This window comes from Papio anubis, chromosome 2 (genome assembly GCF_008728515.1).
Source record: "Papio anubis isolate 15944 chromosome 2, Panubis1.0, whole genome shotgun sequence".
Lineage (NCBI taxonomy): Eukaryota > Metazoa > Chordata > Mammalia > Primates > Cercopithecidae > Papio > Papio anubis.
In genome coordinates this window covers 87,640,322-87,665,946 of record NC_044977.1, presented here as the reverse complement: position 1 = coordinate 87,665,946, position 25,625 = coordinate 87,640,322, and the positions used below count along the sequence as shown (strand labels likewise).

The 25,625-nt window shown below is 45.4% G+C and overlaps 1 protein-coding gene and 1 long non-coding RNA gene across 3 annotated transcripts in view; both read right to left on the bottom strand.

Moving 5' to 3' along the window:
• The window catches only part of LOC101007158 (musculoskeletal embryonic nuclear protein 1), a 67,667-nt gene that overhangs the window by 37,315 nt on the left and 4,727 nt on the right, over nucleotides 1–25,625 (bottom strand). The window lies entirely within an intron of this gene.
• Nucleotides 11,489–13,494, bottom strand: LOC110742563. The gene is made up of 2 exons (XR_002520371.2): nucleotides 12,945–13,494; nucleotides 11,489–12,817 (listed from the first exon to the last, which is right to left on the bottom strand). It is a non-coding gene; the product is annotated as an uncharacterized LOC110742563 (long non-coding RNA).

The following is a 25,625-nucleotide window of genomic DNA, read 5'->3' as shown; positions in this document are numbered from 1 at the left end:
CTTTGTACTTGGCAAGCACCATGCACATGCTAGCAAGCAGCAGCAGCTGGAGGAACTGCTGGAGGAAGAGTAAATCTTTAAGCACAAAGCCCACCTGCAGGAAACAAGAAAGCACACATCTGGTTATAATTTGTGACTCTAGGGCCTCCCTAAGCATCTTTTCTTTTCTTTTTTCTTTTTTTTTTGAGATGGAGTCTCGCTCTGTACAATTCTCCTGCCTCAGCCTCCTGAGTAGCTGGATTACAGGCACCCGGCATCATGCCCGGTTAATTTTTGTATTTTTGTAGAGATGGGGTTTCACCATGTTGGCCAGGCTGGTCTTTAACTCCTGACCTCGGGTGATCCACCCACCTTGGCCTCCCGAAGTGCTGGGATTACAGGCGTGGGCCACCGCACCTGGCCTCTTTTTTTCTTTTAACTTATAAACCATTGCACTAAGTTTGGAAACCAGGGAAAGAGAAAAGTTATCTAAAATGTCATCTGAAAACAACCACGATCCCTGGTTGTTGTATCCATATCTGGCAGTTGTCGTTCCATATCTGGCCTGCGCTTCCCACGTGGGAACAGACCCAAGAGATATCAAGCTACCCCAGACTAGTCGGCCTCTGTCAGCCCAAAGGCTGAATGCTGGTGCTGGGAGGTGAGCAGACGAGAGTGGCAACAGGGACAACCTGGGCCCACAGGAGAGAAACACGAGGCCATCAAGACTCTCAAGTTCTAGGCCTGCCACCCTCTGCCCAGGGCGAGGGCACTAGTGACTCCATGCGAAGTGAATGCACGGTGCCCCGCTGCGCGGGCAGGGTGGCCACACAGAAGGCAGACCAGCGGGTGCTCCTCAGGCTGGGCAGGCGAGTCCTCTCCTCCCACCTCACCAGCAGCAGGGCAGGGGCCTGGGAGGTGCCCAGGAAACACGGCAGGACTGACAGGGAGCAGGACTCAGGACATCTTATGCTCTTAGCTGATGATGGGAGACCACCTCAGCAGAGTGCTGAGGTCAAGGGTCGCTAAGGTGCTCTGAGTAATTGCGTCCCCTCTCACTGGAAGGACTGGGGGAAGGCGGGTCCAGCACCTTCTCAACACTCCCAAAACCACTCCCAAGGCTTCCCACTCAGGACCTGAGTGCCTCAGGTCCTGAATCTTGCCCATTTCCCCAGCAACCTTCACACCTGTCTACCCCACTCCTGCTCCCTTCACCGTTACATTAGGAGGCAATTCAATCAAATACCGCCACCTCCTGTCATATGGGATAGTGAGTCATGATAGTTTCACATGCTCAAAACCAAGACACTTTCACGCTGGAATTTCAGGTACCAAACAAAGGGTGATGGAAAAGCTATCTCTGAAGAGGGACCTTTTTAACAACCCTCAAGAATCACACCACGCGGACGAACATCCACAGGCCTGTCCCATTGAGAAGGCCACAGGACTCACACCCTGGGCAGAGAGGATGCTGGAGGCTGGGTGCAGCTGGGGAGTGGAACCCAGGCTGGACTGCTCATGACAGTCAACAAGCACCTCATCTGTGTGCGAGCACCTGTGGGGGACTGCAGAACTCTGGCATCTCTCCACCTTTGTGAAAGTCAGCCAGCGCACGACCCTGGATTCCAAACCCACTCCTCCTGCTCCACTTTCTAGCCTCTCCCTGCAGCAGGGACAGCTTCCAATGCCACCTTCTGTCACTCTTTTCCATAAAAGAGGCTCAGAGCAGAAGCCTCAGAGCCTCATTATGTTTTATTAAATAAGATGGGACTATTATTCACTTATTCACTCACTCACTCATTCACTCACTCACTCACTCACTCATTCATCCATCCACCAACCCATCCATCCATCCTCCACACAGCTGTCAGTGGGGTCTTTGTAAAGTATAAATAAAATTATGTTACCCTCTACTCAAAACTTCTATAACACAGATCCGCCAAAAGTCCAACTTCACATTTAAGATCTGTGCAACTTACTTCATGTAAATAATACCTCCATAAATTTGAAACACACAAACACAACACTGCCCAACCCCCCCCCCCCCCCACACCTTTCCACGGCAGATAGAAGAAACAGCAGGCTCTTTCTCTGGCCAGTGTCCCATGTGACTTACGCTCCGTATACTCCTCTAACCATACTAACCATATTCCCTCACTCACTCCAGCCACATGGGGCTTCTCTTGATGCAGCACCCACAAGCTCCATTCCGCTCCCACCCCTCTGGCTCATGCAGCACCTTCTGTCTAGAACACTCTTCTTCCAGGTCACCAAGTGGCTGGCTTCTTTTCCTTCCTGTCTCAGCTCTCAGGAAGCCTCCTCCTACTGCCTCATCCATGGGTGTGCTTGTCCCACTTTGTCCCATCCTTCAATCTCACTTCCCTGTTTGGTTTTCTTCATAGCATTAATCTCAGAAATTCTTACGTTTTCTTACTACTGTCTTCTCCCTACTAGAAAGTAAGCTCTGTAAGACCAGGACCTTCTGCTCTGTTTACCTCTGTATTCCTAGTACCTAGAGGGAGACTGGCTCCCAACAGGTAGCTAAACACTATTTGCTGAACAAAGGAATTCATTCAGTTTGTCACTTTTAAGCCGTATTTATTGAGTCCTGTCCAGGCATTTACTGTCAATTCAACAAGTTTCATGAATTTTTGTGATGGGTTCTCCCAGAAGCAGAGTTTGCAAGTTATTAGTCCTACAATAGGAAGGACTAAACTGCTTTGGTTATGGATGATGTACGCTGTACGCGAGACTGTCAGAGGCCAACTACTCCAAACCTTTCTTCCTCGTAAATAACGAAGGCAGGATGAACCAGCTCAGAAAGGGCTCCCTCACCATATCTGATCTGATTTTTAATTTTAATTTAATTTAATTTTTTTTTTTGAGACAGAGTCTCGCTCTGTCATCCAGGCTGGAGTGCAGTGGCACAATCTTGGCTCACTGCAACCTCCGCCTCCCGGGTTCAAGAGATTCTCCTACCTCAGCCTCCTGAGTAGCTGATGTGCACTACCCACCACACACCCAGCTAATTTTTGTATTTTTAGTAGAGACGGGGTTTCACCATACTGGCCAGGCTGGTCTCGAACTCCTGACCTCCAGTGATCCAACCGCCTTGGCCTCCCAAAGTGCTGGGATTACAGGTGTGAGCCACTGCGCCTGGCAACCATATCTGACCTTAAAAACAAGAAGCTGATAATCTGGTCTAAATGCTCATGAACATTTTTTGGTAAGGACTCAACTTTTTTCTGAACCAGATGAAGCCCAGGTTCTAAGTTAGCCAGCTTTAATCTTGCTCCATGGAGGTTTGGCCAAAGGCTGAGAAAGAAATAACAAAAATAAAAAGCAACATCCTCCCCCCACCACCCTAAATTGTCTAGCAAATAAATATGCTAAATTCTCCGAACACAGGCCTCCTTGAAACCACTGCTTCCCCCAGGAGCAGGGCTGTGGTGTCATCTGCTAAGATAATGATGGCAGTAGGAGCAAGGGGGTATTATCACTGTATGTGTGTTCCACGGGGGATTCTGTTTGATGGAAAGAAATACAAATGGCTGATAAACACACACGAAGATACTCAGCCTTAATAATAGCAGTTTTGAAAATGCAAGTTAGTAATGATTTTTGCTCAGATTAGCAAAGGTTAAAACATTCGGTGAGGATATTAGGAAATAGGTACTCTAAAAACACTGGTAGAAAAGCGAGTTGTACAACTGCTTGCTAAGCGTCGGGAAGTGGATTTGCAATCCTAGGCTCCAGAACCACCCAGGTTAAAGAGGTCATTAAACTGGTGCCAAGGGTAGCCTCAGTGAATTCAGCCTTCTGGAAACCGGAGACACTAGAGGCAGAGGGGTGAGAGCTGCTGCTCCAAGAGCCCTGGGAGTGGAGCAGGAAGTAGAGGGATGAGGCTTCCAGGATGCAGAATTTGACCTACGAGCAAGAGGCGCTGGGGACCTGTAAGTACTTGCTAATGAGGGCTTGATTGTTAGTGTGCGTTCTTCCTGAATACTGATGGAAGCCCCAAGAATAATGGGGCTGTCCTAGAAGGACCCTACCCTGTGAGCCAGTGTCCTGGGCAGCTGAGGAACTCAGAGAAATGCTGCATCTGCTCCTGCTGTGCATCACCACTACACTGCTAACCCCAATTCCCTGGACAAATACATTCAGGACTTTCATTTAATCTCATAGCGGACAAAGATGTGTGTGTGTTTTCCACCAGTCCACGAAACACATGAAACACTGTGTCAGGTATTTTGGCAATATCTACTACAATTTTAAATGTTTATGAACCGTGACTCAGAAACTCCACTTCTAGGCTTTTCCTCTATAGTTACACCTCCACAAATGTCCACAAGTCTGTGTAGAAGAGCACTCACTGCAGCACTGTCTTTAAGAGTGGAAGATTTAGAAACCAGCTAAATGTCCATCAACAGGGAAAGGGTTGATTATATGTGATTATGCAATGGAAGTCAACTGTGAAGTATACTTACGTGAGTTTTATAGCACATAAATTATACCTCAATAAAACTATTTAAAAAGTGAGGTAGATCTATCTGCATTGAAATGGAAAAAACCCTCATGCTAAATGAGGGGAAAAAGCAAATCATTAAAACAGTCAATGTATACTGTGAACCTATTTTTATACATCAACAAAAGATACACACACACACACAGAAATTCAAAGGCATATACAATAAGCTATTAACCATGGTTAGCTCTCTAGAGGATGGAATTACAGTGAACTTTCACTTTTTATGCTATGTCTTTTCATAATGTTTTAGTTGCTTACAGTGAGCATGTATTACTTTTTCTTTGTGAGGTTTTTTTATTTATTATTATTATACTTTAAGTTCTAGGGTACGTGTGCACAACGTGCAGGTTTGTTACATATGTATACATGTGCCATGTTGGTGTGCTGCACCCATCAACTTGTCATTTACATTAGTTATAACTCCCAATGCCATTCCTCCCCCCTCCCCATAATAGGTCCCGGTGTGTGACGTTCCCCTTCCCATGTCCAAGTGATCTCATTGTTCAATTCCCACCTATGAGTGAGAACATGAGGTGTTTGGTTTTCTGTTCTTGAGAAAGTCTGCTGAGAATGATGGTTTCCAGTTGCACTCATGTCCCTACAAAGGACATGAACTCATCCTTTTTTATGGCTGCATAGTATTCCATGGTGTATATGTGCCACATTTTCTTAATCCAGTCTGTCACTGATGGACATTTGGGTTGATTCCAAGTCTTTGCTATTGTGAATAGTGCCGCAATAAACACACGTGTGCATGTGTCTTTATAGCAGCATGATTTATAATCCTTTGGGTATATATCCAGTAATGCGATGGCTGGGTCATATGGTACATCTAGTTCTAGATCCTTGAGGAATCGCCATACTGTTTTCCATAATGGTTGAACTAGTTTACAATCCCACCAACAGTGTAAAAGTGTTCCTATTTCTCCACATCCTCTCCAGCACCTGTTGTTTCCTGACTTTTTAATGATCGCCATTCTAACTGGTATGAGAAGGTATCTCATTGTGGTTTTCATTTGCATTTCTCTGATGGCCAGTGATGACGAGCATTTTTTCATGTGCCTGTTGGCTGTATGAATGTCTTCTTTTGAGAAATGTCTGTTCATATCCTTTGCCCACTTTTTGATGGGGTTGTTTGTTTTTATCTTGTAAATTTGTTTGAGTTCTTTGTAGGTTCTGGATATTAGCCCTTTGTCAGATGAGTAGATTGCAAAAATTTTCTCCCATTCTGTAGGCTGCCTGTTCACTCTGATGGTAGTTTCTTTTGCTGTGCAGAAGCTCTTTAGTTTAATTAGATCCCATTTGTCAATTTTGGCTTTTGCTGCCGTTGCTTTTGGTGTTTTAGTCATGAAGTCCTTACCCATGCCTATGTCCTGAATGGTATTACCTAGGTTTTCTTCTAGGGTTTTTATGGTATTAGGTCTAACTTTTAAGTCTCTAATCCATCTTGAACTAATTTTCGTATAAGGAGTAAGGAAAGGATTCAGTTTCAGCTTTCTACTTATGGCTAGCCAATTTTCCCAGCACCATTTATTAAATAGGGAATCCTTTCCCCATTTCTTGTTTTTCTCAGGTTTGTCAAAGACCAGATGGCTGTAGATGTCTGGTATTATTTCTGAGGGCTCTGTTGTGTTCCATTGGTCTATATCTCTGTTTTCGTACCAGTACCATGCTGTTTTGGTTACTGTAGCCTTGTAGTATAGTTTGAAGTCAGGTAGCATGATGCCTCCAGCTTTGTTCTTTTGACTTAGGATTGTCTTGGCAATGCGAGCTCTTTTTTGGTTCCATATGAACTTTAAAGCAGTTTTTTCCAATTCTGTGAAGAAAGTCATTGGTAGCTTGATGGGGATGGCATTGCATCTATAAATTACCTTGGGCAGTATGGTCATTTTCATGATATTGATTCTTCCTATCCATGAGCATGGTATGTTCTTCCATTTGTTTGTGTCCTCTTTTATTTCTTTGAGCAGTGGTTTGTAGTTCTCCTTGAAGAGGTCCTTTACATCCCTTGTAAGTTGGATTCCTAGATATTTTATTCTCTTTGAAGCAATTGTGAATGAAAGTTCATTCATGATTTGGCTCTCTGTTTGTCTGTTACTGGTATATAAGAATGCTTGTGATTTTTGCACATTAATTTTGTATCCTGATACTTTGCTGAAGTTGTTTATCAGCTTAAGGAGATTTTGGGCTGAGATGATGGGGTTTTCTAAATATACAATCATGTCATCTGCAAACATGGACAATTTGACTTCTTCTTTTCCTAACTGAATACCCCTTATTTCTTTCTCTTGCCTGATTGCCCTAGCCAGAACTTCCAACAATATGTTGAATAGGAGTGGTGAGAGAGGGCATCCCTGTCTTGTGCCAGTTTTCAAAGGGAATGCTTCCAGTTTTTGCCCATTCAGTATGATATTGGCTGTGGGTTTGTCATAAATAGCTCTTATTATTTTGAGATACATTCCATCAATATCGAATTTATTGAGAGTTTTTAGCATGAAGGGCTGTTGAATTTTGTCAAAGGCCTTTTCTGCATCTATTGAGATAATCATGTGGTTTTTGTCTTTGGTTCTGCTTATATGCTGGATTACGTTTATTGATTTGTGTATGTTGAACCAGCCTGAGCATGTATTACTTTTGTAGTAACAACAAAAAATAGGCTGGCCGTGGTAGCTTACACCTGCAATCTCAGCACTTTGGGAGGCTGAGCCGGGCGGATCACTTGAGGTCAGGAGTTTTAGACCAGCCTGGTCAACATGGGGAAACCCCGTCTCTACTAAAAACACAAAAATGAGCTGGGTGTGGTGGCACACGCCTATAATCCCAGCTACTCGGGAGGCCGAGACACAAGAATTGCTTGAACTTGGGAGGTGGAGGTTGCAGTGAGCCAAGATTGTGTCACTGCATTCCAGCCTGGGTGACAGAGGGACATTCTGTCTCAAAAAATAATAAAAAATAAATAAAATAAAATAAAGGTCTCTGCTGCTACAAACAATAATTTAAAAATGACTAAAGCACATTAGGTAATTAAAAACCTTCCTCAAACCCAACTCATTTAGAAAAATCTCCTTCTAAAAGCTTCCAGCAGGCAGAACTCACGAGAGACGGAAAATGAGCCACTTCAGTCCGCACTGAATCCACATCAAGGAGGTCTAGGATCACTGCTGCACTGTTATCTCTGGTAGATGGGAGGTCCCTGTGCTCCTGTCTGCTAACAGGCATAAGCTGGAATAAAATGTTCATTGTGTATGTTTCTATTTTTTTGTATTTCCCAGTTTCACTACCTCTTCAAAATTAACAACTAGTTCTAATTTGTGTTGGATAAGAGGACCTTGACTATAAAAAGTTTTCTTTACCCAAAGAGCTGACCTTCACTGCAACCTTGTGGTTAGTCAAATTCTCAGAAGAAGGCATGGCTGTGGAGTCCGCATTTCTCAGAGATAACACATGCAGGCCCTGGCCAGCCCCACCACAGAAGCTCATCCTCAGCTTAAGCAGCACAGACACTTATCTCTCTGCCTCCTACAGTCAGAGGAGATACCTGCTGGCCCCATCACACAGTGGCCCTGTCACACAGCAAATCACAGGTAAGATTTCTGTCCCTGTAACCCAAGGCTCCCACACCATTCTAGCTGCTCAGAGAACAGAATGAGTAACAGATATGGAGAGGGGTACTTGTGATGTTGTTTTCACTCTTTGAATCTGGAAGGAAAGGGTGGGAGTCTTGGGGTCCACCTGCCAAGAGTTAAGTCCAGAAGCCAAAGGACATCAAAGTTGCCAACTCACTTAACTGGGTCACTCAACTCACCAGGAGAAACCCCCAATGCAGTGTGTTTCATTCATAAAGATGACTCCACCTGCCCTCTTGCCATCTGTAGGTCAGATACTTCAAATGCCATTCCCTGGCAGGGGTGGAGGGGCCACTCAGCCAGCCCCCTCCCTCATCCAGAAGCCCTTGTGAGCATTGAGAGGTACCCATGAGCAGCCAGTTCACCTGGAGAAGTAGTGTGAGGGTGGCTGGCAAGGACAGGCTCACCTGATATGATTCCCAACAGCACACTGCTTTAGCATCAAAGACAGCCTCCTCTACTCACTAAAGTCAGTATGCAAGGTTTTTAACTGAGTTCCCATGAGGAGATCTGAGAAAGTCTCATCACATAAGGTATTATCAACATCAGCAATACTGATGGCCCCGGGCACTTAAGCTAAATCCTCATTCCTTACTCAACCCTAGGAGGTGAATAGATTCATCCTAGTTTTCAGATGACAAAACTGATGCTCAGAGCAGTTAAGGAACTTGCTGAAGTCCAACAGGCAGCAAGCACTAGGGTCAGGACCAGAACCCAGGCCACCGCTGACCCTCACCCACCACTGAACAGTGAGGCACTGATGGAGCCTGGTCCCTTGATACAAAACGCAAAGCTTGTCAAACTTGGGCCTTCACGTGCAACCCAGACAGCGTTATCGAAAAACAAGAATGGCTTCTAACAGAGAATTAGCTTAGAACACTTAAAGCTACAGTTGGCCCTTAAAGAACATCAGTTCGAACTGCATGGGTCCACTTATATGTGGATTTTCTCCCATCTCTGCCACCCAACACGGCAAGAACAACCCTGCATCCTCCCCCTCCTCAGCTTTCAATTTGAAGAGCAGGAGGATGAAAACCATCACGAACACAAGTTTTCATGATAATCCACTTCCATTTAATGAATAGCAAATATATTTTCTCTTCCTTATGACTTTTCTTAGTAACATTTTCTTTTCTCTAGCTTACTTTATTGTAAGAATACCGTATATAATACATATAACATAGAAATATGTGTTAATTGGCTGTTTATGTTTTTGGGTCAGGCTTCTGGTCAACACTAGGCTATTAGCAGTTAAGTTTTTGGGGAGTCAGAAGTTACATGCGGATTTTCGACTGTGTGGGGTGTTCACTGCCCTAACCCCCACACTGTTCAAGGATCAACTGTGGGTGGAAAAACAATTCAAGAATGTTATTCTACACTGAAGGTGGCTAGTGTCTACATTTGTAATATATACACAGTCCAAAATTTCAAGGCTTGTGATAAAAAGTCAACAAGTCTTGATGAAAGTTAAAATTGAGAATGGTCATTGAAGTTCACTGGCCCAGGCCACATTGGCTGAGTCCATAACAGGTCTCTTCTGACCCACCCTGCCTGTGGCTGCTTGTGCCATCACCCTTTAACACAGCTCATGCTTTTGGGCAACCCAGTGCCTGCCTCTGCCAGACCGGCCTGAAGCTGGGAGAGGGAAGGAAGAAAGCCCATGTTTCCCAAGAGTGTGCAACATCCCTCCACCTTCACACGCCGCAGCCGCCTGCCACTGGCTGCTGCTCCAGGCTCTGTGCTCTTGGGTTGTCACAGCCAAGTGGTACAATGTTAAGAAGGTCAGTTCGCAGGTGGCAAGAGTTCCCTTTCTCACGCCATGGGCTAGAACAAACTCCCTGGACAAACCAATGAGCATACGTAAATGTGTGCCATGGCAGGGGGCACAGAAACAGCAGCAAGAGTAGGTATTGGAGGGGAAAGGGCAGAGGCCTAGGACAGAGGAATTCTGGTTTCTAGCCCTGGCTCAGCCTCTGACCTGCTGGAAAGTCTCAGGCAAGCCGTTCAATCCCTCCAGTTCCACCTGTACATGAAGTCTTGGATGAAGCTATCTGTATTTTCCCAATTCTAATGACTGATGACATGGTGTGAACTGTCCTACCTCTCCAGGGCTGTGGGATGTGGCGGCCAGTCAGCAAAGGTGGGCCTCAGTGAGCTAACACTCACTCAGCACCCACCCTGCACCCGGCAGTGTCAAGCGCTGTATCTCACTTAATTCTCACAACCCATTAAGACAGGTGGCTCATGCCTGTAATCCCAGCACTTTGGGAGGCTGAGGCGGGTGGATCATGAGGTCAGGAGATCGAGACCATCCTGGATAACACGGTGAAATCACGTCTCTACTAAAAATACAAAAAATTAGCCAGCGTGGTGGCGGGCACCTGTAGTCTCTCGGGAGGCTGAGGCAGGAGAATGGTGTGAACCTGGGAGGCAGAGCTTGCAGTGAGCCGATATCACACCACTGCACTCTAGCCTGGACAACAGAGCGAGACTCCGTCTCAAAAAAATGGATAAATAAAAAAGAAAAAAACAAAAAACAGGTAATCACCTCGCCTATCTTGAGAACAAGAAACAATCTCAGACAGATAAAGTTAGACAGCACTGGAAAAACTACCATAATGTGGCCTGGTGGTCATGAGAGGCAAGGGCCCAAATTTAGGCAGTTTGATGCAAGATGCCATGCATGTGACCAACAGGCTGTACCATCTCTGCTCCCTGGCCTACGAACCCTATGGTTCAGGCTGTACCACCTCTGCTCCCTGCTCTAGGAACCCTGTGGTCCAGGCTACACCACCTCACTCCCTGGTCTAGGAACCCTGTGGTCCCGGCTGTACCACCTCTGCTCCCTGGTCTAGGAACTCTATGGTCCTGGATGTATTACTTCTGTTTCCTTGTGTAGAAATCCTACATTCCTGGCTATACTATCTCTGTTCCCTGGTCCCTTTGGATGACAAAGACTTGTCTCCCTGATTGTCTCGTGAGCCTACCTAAATGCATTTTTGTTCTGATAGCATTGAACAGAAACATCTCCACTGGTTTTCTAAGGGCACACACTTACAACCAAGAGAAGCTGGCTGGTCATGAAGCTACATAAAGAAGTCAAGGACAAGTCCAAGTTCAGAGGACCAGCTCCCCAGGGTTCCAGAAGCCATACATATCTAACCTTCTCAACAGATAAGAGCCGATCGGACACTGCCTTCAGGAGTGGGTGGGACTACCACTAGCATGGCAGACGAGCAGTCGACCCCAAGGCTCCCACAGCAGTGCAAGTGCAGGGAGGCTGCGATAGCATCCATTGGCTTGGTGAGGGTGCTACACCTTTACTCAAGCAAAAAAACTCTTCTTCTGGGAACGCTGGGTTTTACCTTAGAATTTTATTGATGGAAGCGAATTAATAAGCATGCTTGGCAGAACAATTAAAGGAAGATCAGCTCTTCTCATGACACCAGAATTATTAAATTACACATAAGACCTTTGCCCTAGCTCCTCAGCCCAGTGAAGTTGGCACCCAGAGTCTTCTCTTTTCAAACCATACAAGTTGTGTAACTAGGCAGAATCTGAGAAGAGAAACAACAGAGCTCATGTCCTCAGTCCTCAGGACTAGGAGTCAGGTGGCCAGAGACAGGGCAGCAGACAGCAGCCAAGGTAGCCTTCATTTTACAACAATGACTCGACCGTCAGGAGGCTTGGGACCTTAAGAAATCGTCACCTGCTTTGAGCTAAAATATCTGTAGCCCTCCCTGGCCAGCAGTGGGAATCTCTTCCAGAGTGGTCTGATGGATACTTCAGGAGCCTTGAGGTTCTTCTCACAGCTACTGATGCCTCTCCTCCACTTAGGAAGAACAGGAGGACCAGGACGGAAGAACAAGTGATACACGAGAAGCATGTACACCAGTACAGGAGGATATACAATGTAAATAGACCAAGACTCTGAGAACTGGGAACACAGGCTGCGTGAAGAAAGGGAGAGTCTCAGCCAGATTAGGATTCCTCAACTCCCAGTGCTCACTGTGTTCATCTCACTACTTGGATCTCTCAAATTTTCCTTCCACAGAGGAGCTGGAAAAACCACCATCACATAGCATGGAAGTCATAAAAGGCACCATGAAATTAAGTTTTTCTGCCCCTCTTGTCCTCTCATGCAGAGCGCATGGTAAGCACCCCAAGGCCTGAGGCTCGCAGAGAGCTTGCTTAAAGAACACATGGCAAAGGAGCTCTGCCTCCTAGCCAGCCTCCTTCCCTGAGGGCTCTGAACCCTAGCTACATGAAGTGAGGGGAAGCCACCTGAGCCTCTTGAATTCTGGAGAGGGGCTTGCTGGGTGATGTTTCTGGGGTCGTATCACTTCGGTGTCTTCCTTGATTCCTGCCTTCCTAAAATTCTAGAAAGAACATAAATCAACCCCAGAGAATCAGCATGCTCTGGCCCTGCTATTTCTCATTTGAAACAGGCCTGCCTATGCCAGCTCCCACTCAGAAAGGCCAAGCACAATCCATGAGATCCTAGAATAAAAGGAGGCTTAGGGCCCAGGTGGGGCCCTCCAACCTGTCCTCAGACTCTCCAACCAGGCAACGATGTGTGTCAACCAGGCGAGAGTCCCAATCAGCGCGCATCCTTCTGACGTGCTCTTCACCAAGCCACCTGCAGGAGACTTATCTTCACACACCTGATGCTATGCAAGAGGGGCTAGATGTGGGTGGGCAAGCACAGAACCAGAGAAAGCAGAGTTAAAACACTGTCAAGAGTGGACCAAACAACAAATATGTACAATTATTACGTATTGTTATAAGTAAAAAGAAAAAAAAGACCAAACCATTTGTTATAAGAACCAGGAGAGTGGTGACTGTGTCTCAGCACATTCCAGGGACAGAAGAAGAGCAGGTGGCTGGGGAAAAACCCAGTGGGAGTGCTCAGGGCAGAGAACGAAGACTCAGCCAAGCTCCATTTGCACTTCCTTTCCCGTAGCATTGGACACAGAGCTCCTGGGGCTGCTGGTACCTTTGAAAGGGCTCGGAGGAAAAGGAAGATACATCAACTGCCTCCTTACGAAGAAGGTACTGAAACGAAGTCACACAACTGAGAAGACTGAAAATGTGTAGAAAGTCACCATGCATGGAATGAGCTGGCTATTTCAATATTAGCTTCTGTTTGACTCCCACATGCAACTCAAAGGCTCATTATATAACAAAAATACTCTGAAATTCATCTTTGTTCACCAATCCATTGTGGACTACAAAAACTCAGATTTCCTACCAGTTAAAATGTAAGCAGTGAAGCCGGGTGCAGTGGCTCACGCCTGTAACCCCAGCACTTTGAGAGGCCACGGCAGGTGGATCACTTGAGGTCAGGAGTTTGAGACCAGCCTGACCAACATGGTGAAATCTTGTCTCTACTAAAAATACAAAATTAGCCAGATGTGGTGGCGCATGCCTGTAATCCCAGCTACTCGGGAGGCTGAGGCAGGAGAATCGCTTGAACCCGGGAGGCGGAGATTGCAGTGAGCCAAAGGTTGCAGTGAGCCGAGATAGCGCCATTGTACTCCAGCCTTGGCAAGAAGAGCAAAACTCTGTCTCAACTGGGGAAAAAAAAAAAAAAAGTAAACAGTGAGAATCAGGTAGGCTTGCTAAGGGTAACGCACATATGCAATTAAAAATAATAGGAAATGTGAAAAAAAAAAAAAGAATATGACAAACCACCTCTCTGAAATCCTTAACACTGAAAAAGTAGCTAACTCCTACTCTGGATGAGAGGTTTGCTGGTATCTCTGAGCCTGTTTAAACTGCCTTCAATAACTGAGGAGGAACAGCAATGCTACAACCCACTCTGGGATTCTGACAGCCCTGCTTACCAAGATGAAATCCAATTGATAAGCCCAATAGGTAAATATACCTGAATCAGCCTTTGCCCACTTAGCATACAAGCCTAGAATAGTTAGTTACTTGTTCAACTGGTCTGCCTTCCTAAGCAGGATGTGGACTCTTAGAGAACAGGAATCAAGTCTCCTAACTTCTCTCACAGCTTTGCTATGTTAGTTTGGTACCACTGTGTCACACATTACTATAAAACTTAATGGCCTAAAGAAGTAAACATTTACTATTGGCTGCATAGTTCTGGATCATGTTCTCTTGTAAGGCTGCAGCCAATCTGTCAGCCAGGGCTGCATCACTGGAAGCCTTGACTGGGGCTGGAGGATGCACTTCTCAGAAGGCTCGCATGGGGCTGGGGGCTAGGGGTCCTTAGCTCCTCACCACGTGGGTCTCTTCGCAGGACTGCCTGAATGTCCTTGAGACATGGTCACTGGCTTTCCCCAGAGCAAGGGACCCCCCAGGGAGCAAGCAAGTAAGCACCTTCAAGACAGAAGCTGCAGTCTTCGTAGTCACCTGATCTCGGAAGCCATGTGGCTTCACTTCTAGCACATTCTACTGGTCTCATAAACTAACCTTGACACAGTGTGGAAAGGGGACTATACAAGGGTGTGAATATCGTGAGTGGGGATGGCTGGGGTTCATCATGGAGGCGACCTGCCACATTTGACATTCTAAGTTCTCAGGATGTATTTACTGGATGTGGCATGGATGCATCTTTCAAGGGGGAACTTGAAGCTGCTGCTTTGCTTTCAAATTCAGTCTTGGCTGACACGCTCATGCTCTCTGCTGACCTACTTGGCTAACAGCTCTTCAAGGTAGGAGAAAAGAACAAGGCACTAGAAGTAGTCACCACAGTGTTTCTGTCCACCCCTAAAGGAGATTTCCTTTCCCCTATTCTACTTCAACAACCAAAAAAGATACTTGAAGCTAAATTCGGTTTCTCATTCCCCCAAACACGGGGTATCCTATCAGTGCAATGAAGAGTCTGCTAACAAGGGCAGTTTGGACAAAAATGATGCCACAGAGGGGTATGAAGAAGGGCTTAGGACCTGGCACTTAGAGTCGGCCACAGCAGTACAGGGGAGGATGGAGAAAGGCATCATAAATAGGAGACGCCGAGAGCATTTGATTTCCCAGCACCGCTTCTAGGAGCCTAAAACCACATCTCTGCACTGTTTCTCCTTATTGCGGTGGCAAGTAGTTTTTAACTAAAGAAAGCAACTCAAGTTTCTTCCAAACATCTGTAACTTGTTACTATCACACTTAACTCTTGAGATGGTAACTAAAGATGTCAAAACTTTCAAAGGGGCCAAGGAGCTGAGCTGGAATGGTCATTACCAGGTTTGGAGTCACCTACTTTGGCTGAGGAAAGATCAAAGTGCTTTCATCCAGTTTTTAAATCTGCCTTCATTTATAAAAGGTATTTCTCACCCGACTATAGAATCCTAGATTGACAGGCTTTTCCTTTCAGCACTTTAAAGATGTTGTTCCATTGTCTTCAGGCTTAAATAGCTTGACAAAAAGTCCAAATTAGTTCTTATGTTTATTTCTCTGTATATGATATCTTCTTTTCCTCTGATTGCTTTTACAGTTTTCTTTTTTATCATCTGTTTTTCAACAGTTTGATTATGATATGGCTTAGTGTGATTTTCTTTGCATTTATCTTGCCTGGGGCTCATCAACCTTCTTAGATCTATGAGTTTATAATTTTCATCAACTTTGGAAAATGTTCAGTCATTATTTCTTCTAATATTTTTCTGCCTTTTCCTCCTCTGTCTCTTTAGGAAATCCAATCACACGTTAGACGTTTGATATTTTCCCATGGGTCACTAAGGCTCTGTTCCTTTGTTTTTTTTAGACTTTCTTCTCTCTGTGCTTTAATTTATAAAGCTCTGTTGCTATGTTTTCACTTACGCTATTCTTTCATGGTCTAATTTTCTGTTTATAAGTCCATGAATTTTTCAGAAATCGTATTTTCAGTTCTAGAAGTTCCATTTGCTTTGCTTTTCTATTTTCCATTGTGCTTATTATGACCCAATTTTTCTTTAAAACTTTAGCATATTTATAACTGTTTTTCAGTCCTTTCTTGGTGATTCTAAAATCTCTGTAATTTCTTGGTCTATTTGTATTAACTGATTTTTCTCCTGATTATTGGTCATATCCTGCTTCTTTAACCTGTCTAGAAATTGTTGACTGGGGCTATCCATCATGATTGTTAGTTACACTGTTAAGTGTTTACATTTTGTCTGCCTTTAGTGAGCACTGAAGTTTAGTTTGGGCAAGCAGTGAACTCTGCAGAGCAGCTTGGTCATTTCAAAGCTTTTTTTCCCTTTCTCTTCTACAACAATTCTGAGGTAAAATTTTACATAAAATGCACGTATATTACGCATACAGTTCAGTGAGTTTTGAGAAATGTGTACACTGATGTAACCCTACTACAATCAAGATACAGTATTTCCATTACCCGAAAAGTGCTTGTTTTCTTTTTTTGGGACGGAGTCTCACTCTGTCACCCAGGCAGGAGGGCAGCGGTGAAATCTCGGGTCACTGCAAGCTCCGCCTCCCGGGTTCAAGCCATTCTGCTGCCTCAGTCTCGTGAGTAGCTGGAACTATAGGCGACCGCCACCATGCTCGGCTAATTTTTATATTTTTAGTAGGGACAGGGTTTCACCATGTTGGCCAGGCTGGTCTCGAACTTCTGACCTCACATGATCCACCTGCCTCGGCCTCCCAAAGTGCTGGGATTATAGGTGTGACCCACCACGCCCAGCCACCAAAAAGTTATTTTGAGTCCCTTTGCAGTCAGTCCCATTCCTACTACTCCAAGGCAACCACTAATCTGCTTTCTGTCACTATAGATTAGAATTCCCTTTTCTAGAATTTCATATAAATGGAGTCATTCAGTATGTATTCTTTTTATCTGGCTTCTTTTGCTCAGCATACTCAACCATGAGATTCAATCGTGTGGTTGCATGTATCAACAGTTTGTTCCTTTTAGCTGCGGACATTTATTCCACTATATGGACATACTACAATTGGTTTATCCATTCATGTGTTGTTGAACATTTGAACTGTTCCTAGTTTGGGGCAATTACAAAGGAAGGTGCTATAAATATTCATGCACACGTCCTTCTATGGCCATGTGTTTTCTCTTAGGTAAATCTTGAGGGGTGAAACTGCTGAGTTGTATGGTACATTTCATTTTCTTTACAAGAAACTTTCAAACAATTTTCCAAAGTCGTTGTACCCTTTTGCGTTTTTACCAGAAATGCATAGGAGTTCCAGAGTTCATATACTTTTCTAATCTTGGTATTGTTCATCAATTTTAATTTTAGTCATTCTCATCTTGTGGGTATATATTGGTGTCTCATTGCTATTTTAATTTGCATTTTTCTGATGAGTAATGATATTGAACATCTTTTCATGTACTTATTGGCCATTTATATATCTTTTCTGGAGAAATGTCTTCAGATCCTTTGCCAATTCTTAAATTGCACTTTTTTTCCTGAGTTCTAAGAATTCTTACATATTCTGGTTATAAGCACCTGGTCAGACAGTCATATTTGCACGTATTTTCTCCCAGTCTGTGACCTACTTCCAGTCAATTTTTGTATATGGCTTCAAGGCTTGTTTTTAAACTTTGTACTCTTTTCTCTAGAGCTAGAAGAAAGCTAATATTAAGGCATGGTGACTCTTTTGAGGGGTCTATGGATGTCCCAGGTGTTCAACTACGTCTCTCTGCTCTATCTGGAAAGAGCTCAAATGTCTCTCCGTTCTGGAAGTAGCTCCACTTACAGTTCTCCAGCAGTGGTTCTTCAATTCGCTTCTTGAGTTTTGCCCTACACAACAGATCTGTTCATAAAAAGTCTCGAGGAGACCCTAAGCTAAGGTGAAGAGTTTTCCTTCTGCATAGCTTTTTCTTTGTACTGTCCCCTGCAAATTCCAACTGCATTGGCCTCAGATGTGTCTTCTCAATGCAGCTAGACTGCTGGGCTTCACATGGGTTCCTCCTCGCTGCTCTGAGATCTGGAAACTGCCTCCAGCAGAATGTTGGCAGGAAGACCACAGGGCTCACCTCATTATTTCTTTTCCCTTCGGCTCACTGTCTTGATGCCTGCTGTCCGATATTTGCAAAGTTGTTTCATATATTTTGGCCTGTTTTCTGTTTGCTTACAGAAGACGGGCAAGTTCTGCATCTGTTACTCCTTCATGGGCAAAAGTCTCCTCATCCTTCAGCACAGGCTCAAATGTTAAATTTATCCACATAGGAAAGATTCCTCTGGCTTCCAGGACAAGGCCCATGGACTCCAATCTCAAAATGAAAAGCCTTTGGCTTCTTCCGAGTCTGTCTATCATGCCTAGAAAAAAGACTTCAGTGAGGCTCTCAGTCAAAAAACCAAGCAGGTCAGGGACAGTGGGGACCAAATGGTGTTTAAGACCTCCACATGCAGAGGACAGGAACGTGCAGAGGTCAGAGAAGCAGCACTGTGTGTCAAGCAGCACACGTGTATGCCGCACATGGCAGCAGGCGAGCACAACCGCGGGGGGTGCAAGGCCCTAGTGCTGCAGTGAGGTCCACTGGGTTTGAATTCCAGTTCTGCCACTCAGAGGCTGTCACAGCCTTAGACAGAGGCCTTAACTTCTCAGTGCCTATTTTCCCAAGTGTAAAATAAGATGACATGAGTACTCATCTCATAGGGATAATATGAAAAGTAAATGAGTTGACATATGTGAAGCACTTACAAGGCTTGACACGTAATGAGTACTCCACAAATGTGACTCAGTATTGTCACCAGAGAGTTACCAGATAAAAAACTGGCCGAGGACCTTCACTCTCTATTTGTGGCTCCCTTCTAACTGGTGGAGGCTTTCCAAGGAAGACTGAAAACAGATCCTGTACTTACATTGTCTCAAAATATCTCCCCGTAAATCAGTTATTAATTACAAAGGGAAAAACTGTAATTTCACAATGGAGAGAGCTGGACCCTACCCCAGTTATCAATGAAACCTTCACCAACGCTAGAATCAACTGACACCTGACTGAGGGTCGGCACCTCAGGTTACGATGCACTAAGTAGGCCACAGCATCACGTATGCAGGCAGCAGCCTGCCAAAAACATGTAACCTGAACGCAATCATGAGAAAATATCAGACAAACCCAATCTGCGACATTTTACACAATCACTGGCCTGTACTTCTCAAAAGTGTCAAGGCTAGGAAGGACAAAGAAAGGCTAAAGAACAATTCCAGACTAAAGGAGACTAAAGCGATGTGGCAACTAGATGCCAAGTGTGCCCCTGGACTAGGAAAAAAAAATCGATGACAGTATTCAGGCAATTGATGAAATGTGAATATGGACTGTGGACTGTTAATAACATATTAATGTTAAATTTCCTGAGTTTTGATCACTATACTGTGGTTACATAAAAGAACACCTGTGTCCTTAGAAAATGCATGCTGAAGTATTTAGTAGTTAGACAAGAAAATAATCTCAGTCTCCTTCTACCTCCCAAGATCTCACTGCTCAGGAGCAAACTTGGACTGGAGGAGCACTTTGCCAGAGCATCATCAGGCAGCACTGTGCGCCAGCACAGCCTGGCTGGCGGATCGAACCCAGGCACAGGCAGAGGCCTACCCTGTACCACACACACTGGATGTCCTACAGACTTCAAAGAAGAGCAATGTGGACTAAGATCATTAGAGAAGGTTTCTTGTAAGATGAATAGGGTGTAGTTAGGTGGGGAGGAAGGAGAAAAAGAATGGTGAATATCAGTAAGGGAAGTAGGCAGGAATGGGTTTGACAGGTATAGGGATAGAAGAGCAGCCCTGCGGCATCTTGCTGGATCCCAGAATCTGGTAATGTGGCTGCCCTCCTTGGTTGGCCCAGGCTGCGAAGTAGACCATGGTACTGCAATGTTTGCAGCACAGGAAAAGCTGGGAAAAGGAGGATGGGGGCAGTAGGCTCAGGAGCCTGGCTGTCCTGCAAGACACAAGGATGCTGCTTTAGACCTAGGCTAAGAGGAACCACACATGGCACAACAGCAGCTACAGCCAGAGGGAACAAGCGCTAAGCAGCTCCCTGGTAAGGCTCAGCAGTTCACACGCCATGGAATATGGGCTAGCAAATGCTTTGAGACAGTGCCTTTCCTACCCGCCACTCGCCTCCATGCCCTTATGCCTCACATCACCCCAGACCAAACTTCATCCGTCACCACGTCCACACTGGCCTGACCCGAGACCTCCGTGACTGGGATAATGAGCTCTCACTATAAAACGGCTGCATTCAGGATAAGGCTCTGTCTGTAGCAGCAACATTCCAACCCAGCTCTATGGTGACACTATGGCATGTGTGCTGGACATTTCCCTGAAGGTTTTTACCTATTTAGAATATTAGTAAATGATTATTTAAACACACTGGGAAAAGAATCAATATGTAAACTGCTAAATGGCTTAACAGGCAATTTAGCATCCCTGTTTGTTCTAACTCCATATAACAGAATCAGTTCTTTTTTTTTTTTTTAGCATCAGTAATCAATGGGGTTTCTCACAGAAATCTGAGGGTAGAATAAAGCCAGGGCTCTTGACAGAAAAAAATCACTTGAGGCCGGGCGCGGTGGCTCAAGCCTGTAATCCCAGCACTTTGGGAGGCCGAGACGGGCGGATCACAAGGTCAGGAGATCGAGACCATCCTGGCTAACACGGCGAAACCCCGTCTCTACTAAAAACACACAAAAAAAAAATTAGCCGGGCGAGGTGGCGGCGCCTGTGGTCCCAGCTACTCGGGAGGCTGAGGCAGGAGAATGGCGGGAACCCGGGAGGCGGAGCTTGCAGTGAGCTGAGATCTGGCCACTGCACTCCAGCCTGGGCGACAGAGCGAGACTCCGTCTCAAAAAAAAAAAAAAAAAAAAAAAAAAAAAAAAAATCACTTGAATCTCCCTACCCTACACTGTGTCTTTAGGATCGTAACACACGTCCCTCATCTCCGGCCTCTCACATACTTCTGTACCCTCATTTTCTCCAGGGCTTGGACTGAGGGTCAGGGCATAATGGAATAGCAGAGTTGTAACATACGATTGGCTGCCTCAGACACCCCCACGGCCATGCCCTGGTAAGTGGGGGGTATCCACGTCAGTAACACGCTTGCTTAAATGCGCTCCGAGCAAGTCTCCCCGACATACTCCACTGCTCCCCACGCCAAGACTGGAAGAATATCAACTGCGTGCAGAGAGCCCTGCTCGATGGAACCACCCGCAGGTATTTTTGCCCAAAACTCCCTACCCAAATAGAAAGCTGCTCTAATGATCCGACAGTGCACACTGCACAGGGCTCTGGGCAAAAGGACGTGGCATGCACCATGTGGCTGTGTTTCAACTACTCCTATAGGATGGTGTCTTATGCTTATGTCATTTAAATGCATTGTTACTACCTCATGCCTCTACGTCATTTCATACTATTAAATGAAGATGTCTTCTAACAAAATGGAAAAGCCCACGAAGAACACAGATGAGCTGAAGAGGCCTGGAAAAGCCCATGGACTAGACAAAAGCTTGGCGGAGGAGGCATTTTAAGTAAGATGAATGTATGAAAAAGCAGAGTTGGCCCCATCTGTGTCCTGACTTACTCTGCATACAAGAAATAAAGAAAAAGCATGAAAGTTGTTGATGCCCATCAATGGTTGGTGATTGGAAAAACCATGATACACAACATCACATCTTTAAAAGAAGTTTTAAAGCCAACAAAAACACTGGTTCGGTATCCCCAGCCTCTCCCTCCTTCCTTATGCCACCCCACCCCACGTCCGCACCACGAAACCTGCCCTTAGTGTGCTAAGCTCACCAGCCTCTGCCTCTTCCTCCCCAAAATGGCTTGAGTGGAACCTGCTTATGGCATAAAATGCCCCTTAGAATGAAGAGGGCACACTAAACCAGAAGATGCAGCAGGAGGGCATGTGATGATCAGGCAGGGCTGTCGTAAGTCAAGGGAGAAGGCTTCTCATAGGCACTAAGGCGACTTCGGTGCATGACCATCCTGCCGTCGTAGGTACAGAATTTTTAGAATGTACCAACAACTGAACTTCTGTCAGAGACGTTCTGTAGCAAAGGCCAACCCCTCCAAAGCCTGCGACCGTGCTCAGTGGGCGACAGTGGTTCCCAGGGCTTGCCTAACTTGGCATGACACTGCACCCACACCTCGAGAGCAGCATACAATCCAGGCGGGAAGTATCTCTACTTTCTCCACATCTGGGCGGACTGTGGCAGACAACCCATAAAAGCTAGTTAACAATAAGGAACTGCTTTGTTACTATCCAAATGGAAGGTCTGCACAACCACACTGCCTAGCTCTACCACTTACTGGCTGTGTGACTTTGAGTGGGTTACTTAACCTCTCTGCGACCCAATCTCCTCATCTATAAGACGGAGATACTATCAGTCCCTACTTCTCAGGCTGTGTGAGGACTAAATGCCCAACCCTGGGTGAGCATGGCACACCTGCCCACATCACCACCGTCTAGCTCAGAAGGCACTGCCAAGAGGATGGGGGCCAGGCGGTTACTGGGTCCCTATTTTTTCTTCTGTGGCCCCAAAGATAAACAATGTATGTTTCTCAGGGGCTGCCATACGAGATGCAAACTGCTTTAAAAGAAAGGTTCTCAGGGAAATAATACAAATGGAGCATGCGGTACATGCAGACCCTGACTTGACACCCAATAATTTAATTCGTCCTCTTTAAATGCACCCATGAAAGAGGCCTGAAATGGAATAAGGAAGGCTCTCTGGAAAGCCTCCGAGTGCACTGCCTCTCTTTTCTGAGACCCTCTGCCTCTACCCTCTCCAGCTCTGGTCTCTTCTACGTGAACCTTCGCTCTCACCATCCCCTCCGTGTCGAGAGCTCTCAGCCTCGTGCTCAGGTGGAGCTTCCTCAAGGACACTTCCTCGAGTCCCCAGGCGGAACCCCTCATTCCCCCTCTCCAGTGTGTTCAAGCTTCTACAATCCTCTTCACGCTGTACTGGAATTGCCTGCCCGCCTGCCTACAGCCTGTTCCAGCTGTGAGCCCCTCAAGGACTGGGGACCAGTCTCAGCTCTTCGTCAAGGAAACATCCAACAGTGGGCTTGGCACCAGAGTACTTTAGAGATCCTAATAGTCCACTGTTCTTACACTTTGGAAACAACACATTGACCTTCTAATCTATTCTTCTAGAGCAAATATGAATTTGCTGAGAAATTCACAAACTGAACCAATGCAGTGGTTCTTAAACAGGGGCAATTTGGCCCCCCAGGGGACAGTTGGCAATGTCGGGAAACATTTTTGGTTGTCACAATGAGAGATTCTACTGGCATTTAGTGGGCAGAGACAGGCTGGGGATGCTGTTAAACGCCTTGCAACGCACAGGACAGCCTCCCACAGGAAATAATTATCTCATCCAAAATGCCAACAGTGCCAGGCTGAGAAACTCCGGATTCAATGGATAGCTTTCCTAGCAGTGGAGTAATCTAAAATAGACTCACCAACTGCTTCTATGTATACACAACGAAAAGGATAATTCAGGGTAAACCTCAAGATTATTAATGACCTTCCGTATAGTCATATGGCAAGCAACAGGGAAATGAACTCTGTGAAAATCAGCAGGTAACCTGAAGTCACCCAGAGCCCTGGAGACCCTTCCTCACCAGTGAGTAAAGGGACTCCGTGCTCCCTGCTTCTGCTGCTCTGGGGTAGGGCGGGGGTGCCTCTGCCTCACATGCTAGACCTCAGCCTTGGGGTAGAATCACCACCCTCTGCCCAGCCAAGGAAAATCTTCACAAAGGCACAGAAAAGCAGACCTAGGGTGTGACTCATGTATGCATGAAACGATTGATGAGTCATTTCAAATTTATATTTTTAATGTTATCTACAGTTATAAAACAATAATGTTTTAAATAAAATTACTTAAATAATTATCAAGAAAGAAAAGCAGAATTGTTCAGATAGAAAAAAAATGAGGTGAAGTAGCCACAGATACAGAGTAATCAGAAAGTGCACCTATGTGGAAAGAGGGGTGGAAAAAGCAGGCAGGCACAGAGGAAGCGGCTCAGAGTGTCTGGGGTCCCAGGGACCCAGCTTACATTTCAGTTCTGCACTTACTAAAAAGGAGCCCTTGTACAAGGCACTTCACCCGCTCACTGACTGCTTCTGTACAGGGTTCCTGTGAGGGGGCCGGCATGCTGAGGACTCAGTGAAGAGAGGCTGCAGGAAAGAGGCCGGCTCCAGGGGCCAGCACCACCACCTACTACCATGGGCCCTGGGCAAAGAAAAGCCAGCGACTTGAAGCAGGTTCATTACCTGGAAGTGGAACAGCCCCAGGCACCCACTGCCCTCTCTCTCAGAGCCCACAAGGGGCCCTGCCGGTAAAAACACAAGGAAGGTTAGGTCAAGGAAGATTATTTTGGCCACTAAAGCCACCCGGTTTTGGCACATGCTAATCTGGATTCACACTCACTGTGCTGGCTGGGCTAAAGGTGCTTTTCTTTTTTTTTTTTTTTTCCCCACTGCTATGCACTCTGTGAGGAGGGCTAAAGGTAAAGACATTGTACAAGCAAGAAAAAAGGGAAATGTTTAACATAATTCAGAAAATAAGTTACTTAAGCATTTGTGAAACATTCTTCAGCTCAACTCATGAATACAAACAATGTAATAACAAGGATGAAGACACACCCCCAAGGAAGGCCTAACATGTGCCTGACACCAACCCAGCTTCCTCAAACACATTCCTTCTCATCTCCATAGGCCCAGAAAAGAAAGATCATTATCCACATGTTACTAGGGAAGAAACTGAAGCTTTGAGAAATGCAGAAGTTGCTCAGGGGCACCACATGGCAAAGTGAAGCAGACATGGACGCCGGGTCAGGCTGGATCCATAGCCAGGGATCCCGTTATTTTTAACCACTTGTAAAACCCCTTCAACAAATCTTCATGTTTGTACAAATATACAAAAGACTTTAAACAGATTTTAATGCAGCGGAAGCATGATAGGCCCCAACAGGGCAACATGTGGCCAACAGAGGTATTTAAAAGTTTAAAAAAGTACATTTGTTAAGTTATTCTACACTCAGATTGTCTCCTAATTCACACAACTTCCTCTTGTCCTGATTTTATTAGAAATTAATGAAGTTATATGATAAATCAAGCAGATCACCATTATGGATAAATGCTACCAAATAAATAAACATTTAGAAAACCCGAAAACTTTCTAAAAATAAAAGCTCTGAGCCAGCCAGCACACTAACATTGACCGCAACACCAGCCTGGAATGGAAAAAGGGGCGTTCTTCCTTTGCCCGTGCTGGCACTCCAGAGGGAGGAAAGGACAGCGACACTGATTGTGTGCTGGGTTCCAGACCCACAGACAGGCGCCTTCACTTGTGGGCTCCAGCTCCAATTCAGCTGTCACTGTATTCTGTTATTTTACCAGGAGGAGGTGATCACCAGGTGAAAGGCTACTGGGAAATAGAGTACTCACATGATCTCCAAGTATTATGACTGCAGAGATCCCTTATTGATTGCTCAGGGGAAAATGTACCTTTACAAGGGAGAGACTGAGAGGTCTTCCATCCCCCACCACCAAGACATCAACCTTATTAACACAAATA